At 46.8% G+C, this 6,422-nt stretch overlaps 1 non-coding gene across 1 annotated transcript in view; it reads right to left on the bottom strand.

Annotated features, from left to right (window-relative positions):
* LOC132866897 (5.8S ribosomal RNA) overlaps positions 1 to 22 on the bottom strand; it is a 154-nt gene extending 132 nt beyond the window's left edge. The window contains exon 1 of the ribosomal RNA XR_009650656.1: positions 1 to 22. This exon is cut by the window's left edge and continues 132 nt beyond it. This is a non-coding gene — a ribosomal RNA (5.8S ribosomal RNA).
* Between the last annotated feature and the right edge of the window lie 6,400 nt (positions 23 to 6,422).

The raw sequence follows: 6,422 nt of genomic DNA, 5'->3' as shown, positions 1-6,422 counted from the left end.
AAGTGATTCACCACTAAGAGTTGTCAGCTCTTTTGGTTTTTTGGTTTCTGGTCTGCACCAGGGGAGGTTTGTTTGTAAAACTACGCGGGGAGGGCGTCCCGGAACTCCCACAGGTGAACTTGGGGTCATTGAACCTCGCCCCTGGCCGCCCCAGCACCCCCCCTGTGGGGGGGGAGGGCGGCGTGGAAAGCAGCAGGTACCATCTCCCTTTCGGCCGTCTCTCGGCGGCCGCCAGGTTTTCGCACCTTCTTTTTTTCCCCCTTTAACGGGTCACCCCATTCTCAGGACACCAATTTCTTTCGAGGGGGTCGCCTCGGCAGGTGGCTTTGTCCCCGGAGGGTTACTCCCCAGTGCCTTGGGTCCCCTCTCGAGAGCAGAGGAGGAGGAGGCGCATGCTGCCGCACTACCCGTTAATGATCCTTCCGCAGGTTCACCTACGGAAACCTTGTTAGGACTTTTAATTCCTCGAGTTGATCGACTTCTTGGTGCTCCGCCAAGGCCCGTGAGGAGCCCCGGCAGGGCCGATCTGAGGACCTCACTAAACCATCCGATCGGTAGTAGCACACCCCTCTAGAGTCTTAAATTTCAGATTTTTTTTTAAGAAAATTTTTTTTTCTCCCTGGCGCATGTGCTGTCAAGGCTAGGGGTCTCGAGGCCAGGGCTGTCAAGGTCAAGGCCTTAGAAAAAGTGGTGCAAGTTGACAGAGAACCTACAAAAACCATCAGAAAGGGTTCTACACACCCCTGCACAGTGTTAGCCCACAAAGAATATGAATATGATTTATGAATATTTTTTTTCAGAAAATCAAAAATTTTTCCCCAGCACATGCTACCAATGCAAGTACCAATACTGAGAAGTCCAAGTGTCCAATTGTTCAAAGTGGCCAGAAAAAAAGTGGTTCATGTTGACAGAAAACTCACAAAAAACATCGTCATTAAATAAATCCCAGCTCACATAAGTCGGGAAGTTCAGCATACTTGCTGACCAAGTATGTACAGTATTAGCCCAAAAAGAATAAGATTTTTTAGTTTACATTGTCATTTAATAAATCTAAGATCACTCAAGTCAGGGCGGCACGGTGGTGTAGTGGTTAGCGCTGCCGCCTCACAGCAAGAAGGTCTGGGTTTGAGCCCCGTGGCTGGCGAGGGCCTTTCTGTGCGGAGTTTGCATGTTCTCCCCGTGTCTGCGTGGGTTTTCTCCGGGTGCTCCCATTTCCCCCACAGTCCAAAGACATGCAGGTTAGGTTAACTGGTGACTCTAAATTGACTGTAGGTGTGAATGTGAATGTGAATGGTTGTCTGTATCTATGTGTCATCCCTGTGATGACCTGGCGACTTGTCCAGGGTGTACCCCGCCTTTCGCCCATAGTCAGCTGGGATAGGCTCCAGCTTGCCTGCGACCCTGTAGAACAGGATAAAGCAGCGAGAGATAATGAGATGAGATCACTCAAGTCGGGAAGGTCAGCATACTTGCTGACCATACCAGGGAGAAGCTGAAGTGGCCCTGCATTACCTGCTGTGACCATCAGATGGCAATAAATCTAAGTTCACTTAAGTCGGGAAGTTCAGCACCATTGCTGACCATTCCAGGGAAGAAGATGAGGTGGCCATGCATTACCTGCTCTGACCACCAGATGGCAATCGTGGGATATATTGGCCTCCAGTGAGGTTTTGCAGGCAGACTGGTGTACCAGAGAGCCCAAAACAAAGGAAGGGCCATTAAGCAGGACAAAGAGCTGTGGGGGGTTGGGTTGCAGTTCCATGGCCTGATTAGATAACAAATGTTGAAAAATGGAATTAAAAGTTAAATCTATCCCAAAGCCTCCAAACTTGTTATATGAATATTGGCCAGTATACAGGTGCTACTCACTGGGTCCAAGGGTCCAGAGTTGGGTTGCTTTCAGCAAAGTTTTGGCCACAGCTGTGACTGTCTCTCTTGGCAGAGAACAGCAAACTTATGGTTAGTTCCCTGTAATCTAATGTCTTTTTATTTTTCTGTATTTCCTGGTAGTCCTCTCTCTCTCAATCCTCTCTCTCTCTCTTTGATGATTAACTCCTGACTTTTTTTACCATGGGCATCAGACAGAAACATGACAAAGTCCCACAGTTCAGAAAAATGGCAATGTCCCACTGCTCAGTTTTTCCATGGGCATCAGGCCAAAAAAAATGACAAAGTCCCACTGCTGTTTTACCATGGGCATCAGGCAGAAAAATGACAAAATCCCACAGTTCAGAAAAATGGCAAAGTCCCTCAGTTCAGAAAAATGGCAAAGTCCCACTGCTCAGTTTTACAATCACACAAACCTTCTTTACTAAGCTAGGACAATAATTGTAGATCTGACTGTGGATACAACAGTGGTGATGATAGTGATACGCGGTCACGTGGTTCCTCAGCCGCAAAAAGAAAAACAAAACAAAAACATGAGTCAGCATTTCAACTTGAAGTAACTTCATTCCCAGCATGAGCAGAGTTCAATTTTCAGATCTTTTTTTGAGAATATCTAGAAGCAATTACACTGTACGGCCACACGATGTCATGAAAGTACCAACAAGCTTTTCCTGCCCTTGCACTTTGCCCTGACTGAGCAATTCTCTTCATGCTCTCATCTCTGTGAAGGCCACTGGTAAATTGGTGAGGACAAGCCTACAACGTTTGAATAAATCCATTTGATTAAATCAGAATAGGAAATAAAGCCTCAAGGTCCGGAATACTAAAAATGAATACTGTTTTAAGAGAACCTGGAGTTCGACTGGAGTTTTGTGTACAGAGTATCACAGTCATCGTCAACACAACTTCTCTGGAGTTTGCTTTCACATTTGCCAAAATGCCCGAAACAAAAAAAAGATCCATTCGTTTCTATTCTTTTGAAACTGAGCTTTTCATCAGCCTTAAAAGACTGAAGAGAAATAACTATTTATAATAGATTTTCTAAATTATTTCAATGCATTGCATATTACGGGTGCACATAATTTGGTAGGTTAAGCCAGCTTGTGCAAAACGAGTTTTGGCACACAACAATATATATGCAGTTTATTAAAAGCAAGCGCTGTTGGAGATGTTGCTTGATGGCTCACTCACCAGAAAAAACACTGCAGGGTACCCTTCAATAGCTCAGTTGGAAGAGTGGAAGACTGTAGTTGCTTACAATGGCCATCCTTAATTCGCTGGTTCAAATCTGGCTCCAAGGAAGCGTTTGTTCCGACAAAGAGTCTGATTCTATTTTAGAAATAATGACAGGGAGGTGGGGGTTAAAAAAAAACAACACACACACACCAAGCCAAGACTTTTCCCTGACCAGGAATCTAACCAAGGCTGCGGCGGTAAGAGCACTGAATCCTAGCCACTAGACCACCAGGGAGTGCCCAGAGGCAAACGGGAATGGCCACAGGACCTCTGAGGACCACCCGTGGCTGGGTGTAATACCTTTGAGGCTCTATGTACTGTCTGGGCAAAGTACCTCTGCAGTCCTCGAGTGGCTTGGGGTGGTACCTTTGTGAACCTGTCATCACGTCTGTGTCCGGTACCTTACAAGCTTCTTGTGGCCGGGCACAGTTCCTCCGAGGCCCTCCGGTGGATGTCCCTCTGGTGCTTCTCACGGCTGAGTGCAGTACTTTTGGCTGGGCACAGTACCTTTGGGGCATCTGCAAAAATAGGGCTAAGTTACATGTTCAAAAATTATTCTTTGGGATAGGATTCTGTTGTTTTTACAAGTTTGACTGACCTTGACATCTCGCCCAGTGTTATTGCAGTTTTTCTGGCAGGTTGCTCCTTTTGATGCCAGCTTATTGTGCTGATACTACAAGGAGCAAACAAATGTGAATTTAGTGATATTCATTCACCAAGGCAGTTAACTCTTGCTAAGTTGCATAACACTTTACTACTGACTGTATGTCCTCATCTAACCCTCAAATTTGACTTTTATTTACTCATTCACTCTTGACTGTATGTCTGTAGCTAACGCTCAAAGAACCCAACTGGAACATTGTCATCAGGTTTTCCAAAGTTTTCTTGTATTGCAGTAGTAAGGGGAACTTTAATACAACCAAAAGGGAACATTCTCCAAAAGCTCTCCCAAGGTTCCCACTTTACAAATGTTAGGAGAAAGTTAGGAGAAAGAGCCATCAACCAAAACATGCAAACAAAAACTGCCGTTATACATGCATGTAGAAATAGTTAAGGTGGGTGGAGCACAGAAGCACGGCAGGCCAGAACTGAGCTCGCAAAAACCCTTTTATTTTAGCTTTTAAGCTTTACATTTATTCTCCCACACACGCACGTGCACACACACACACACACACACACACACACACACACACACACACACACACACACACACACACACACACACAAGTGTTCAGGTTGGGGGAGAGCCCCCTTCCTCCGCTCTCCCTCTCTCCTCTTATAGGGCATGGTCACTGGGGAAGACACACAAGCACAGGTTAATTCCCGTCAGGTGCAGTGATTGTGCCACTTACCTTCCCTGACTCCGCCCTCCATTCACAGACTGACACTTGATGACGCCCCCGCTGCCACATACCCCCACCGCCCGACTCAGGCCGGGGAGCCGTCCGTCCTGCAGCTGACTCCCCACCCCCTTGATGGTTGAGGAAATCTGCCACGACCATCTGTGCCCCTGGCCTGTGGACCACCTCGAACTTAAATGGCTGAAGTGCCAGATACCAACGGGTGATTCACTCGTTGGCATCCTTCATGCGTTGGAGCCACTGCAGGGGCACATGGTCTGGCCAGAGGGTGAAAGGGCACCCCAGCAGGTAGTAGCGGGGGGTGAGGACCACCCACTTGATGGCGAGGCATTCCTCTTCTATGGTGCTGTACCTGCTCTCGCACTGTACCTGCCCTCGCGCACCGACAGCTTCTGGCTGATGTACAGCACTGGACAGTCCTCCCCCTCCACCTCCTGGGACAGAACAGCCCCCAGCACTCTGTCCAATGCATCCGTCTGCAAAACAAAGGGGAGAGAAAAGTCAAGGGAGTGAAACAGTGGCCCTCTGCACAATGCAGCCTTTACCTTAGAGAAAGCCTGCTGGCATTGCTCCATCCACTGGACCGGATCTGGTGCCCCCTTTTTAGTTAGATCAGTCAGTGTGCTGGTGTATGCTGACTCACCAAGCCCATGAGATTTTACACTTGCATATGTGCTTTTCATGTATAAAAGCACCATAAAAACATCAGGGGTCATCGGGCTTGGGTTCAACACACCCCTCTAGAGTCTTAAATTTCAGATTTTTCTTTAAGAATTTTTTTTTTCTCCCCGGTGCATGTGCTGTCAAGGCTAGGGCTCTCGACGCCAGGGCTGTCAAGGCCAAGGCCTTAGAAAAAGTGGTGCAAGTGGACAGAGAACCTACAAAAAACATCAGAAAGGGTTCTACACACCCCTGCACAGTGTTAGCCCACAAAGAATACCTACCTAACACCATGGGCTCAAACCTGTACAGAGGGAAAGGGTAAGGGTCCAGGTTTCATTACACCAGGCCAAATGGGTGCCAGTGCATCCAGCTGTTCTTCCAACATCTGATGTAGGGGTGGCTACCATGCCCATAACCATAGTAACTTTTCACAGTAAAGTTTGAACACACCAATCTCTGTACTCGACGTCATGTTCTATCTCTGGCCATTCTTTGGAATCCCTGTAACGGTATTGGACAGAGATGATACCAGATACCAAATACAGTGACGTCACGACTGCTTTAAACCAGTGGCGTCACCGAACTTCTGTGTCTCTGGCAGTGGATTACTGTAGCCCACGAATTGTTTCAAAGAGAAAAGGCAACCGGATTCCTTTTCCCTTTTTCAACGTCGACAAATTATAAACAAGATTCCTTCTAGATTATCGGACAGCCAACGGGACACCGAGGATCTTCAGCTGACGAGCTGTAAGGAACAAAACCGTCTTCATCCTGGATCTGCATCCCACGCTATCTTCGGAGAAGGCACACTTCAATCGCTAACAAGAGCGATCACCCAAGTGAGGCTAGCATCTGGGCATAATGTGTTAGTTTGTACTTGCAGTTAGTTAATAGTGTTCTTTATTTGAATTCATTTATGATTTAAATGTACACATTTTGATTCACATGAAAGTCGGTCTTAGACCACATGTTGTTTGATTTACTTTATTTACGATTTGTATTTAGTTATTTTGTGCATGTATTCTCTCTCTTTTTAACTTCCTCCATCATACTTCACTCCTCAACATTGGGATTTGAGTAGAATTTGGGTTAAAGGTCGAGCCAAGACTAGTTTGAACTACAGATTCCTTTGTTCAATTTCGCACACCCTTTCTGTGCTGACCATCCACCTTTTGGGCAAGGCTGCATTCCATTCACATTCCACCCACACCCACACACACACACACACACTCACACACACACACACACACACTCTCATACCCACACCCACCCACC

Source organism: Neoarius graeffei, chromosome 18 (assembly GCF_027579695.1).
Source record: "Neoarius graeffei isolate fNeoGra1 chromosome 18, fNeoGra1.pri, whole genome shotgun sequence".
Classification (NCBI taxonomy): Eukaryota; Metazoa; Chordata; class Actinopteri; order Siluriformes; family Ariidae; genus Neoarius; species Neoarius graeffei.
Note: the sequence above shows the minus strand (reverse complement) of the source record. Positions and strands in the feature narration are given on the sequence as shown.